Source organism: Arachis ipaensis, chromosome B05 (assembly GCF_000816755.2).
Source record: "Arachis ipaensis cultivar K30076 chromosome B05, Araip1.1, whole genome shotgun sequence".
Taxonomy (NCBI): Eukaryota; Viridiplantae; Streptophyta; class Magnoliopsida; order Fabales; family Fabaceae; genus Arachis; species Arachis ipaensis.
Window position 1 is genome coordinate 148,171,230 of NC_029789.2, and position 375 is coordinate 148,171,604.

Sequence of the window (375 nt, forward strand, 5' to 3'; positions counted from 1 at the left end):
ATCTAAAAAATATTTTTAGATAAATAATTTTAAATTTCTCTTAAACTGTTTTAAATTGTCATCGAAAAAATTGGACGAAGGAATTCTTCCTATCATACAATATTTTAAAGACGAAAATTTTACATATTTTTGTTATAAGAACATTCACACTTTACATGAAAATGGAACAACAGATTACATAGAACTCAAGAGGACTTCTCGTAGATTTATATCAAGATTGGTGAATCTTCACCATTCAAGCCATACTCATGGTAATATTACTAATTACAATCTAGTAACAAGTAAGGGTAATATGGCGGAAACATTGGATGTCTAAGGAAACTTCAAAAAAAAATACTAAAGAGTACTAAAGAGAAAAATAATAATAATAGTAGT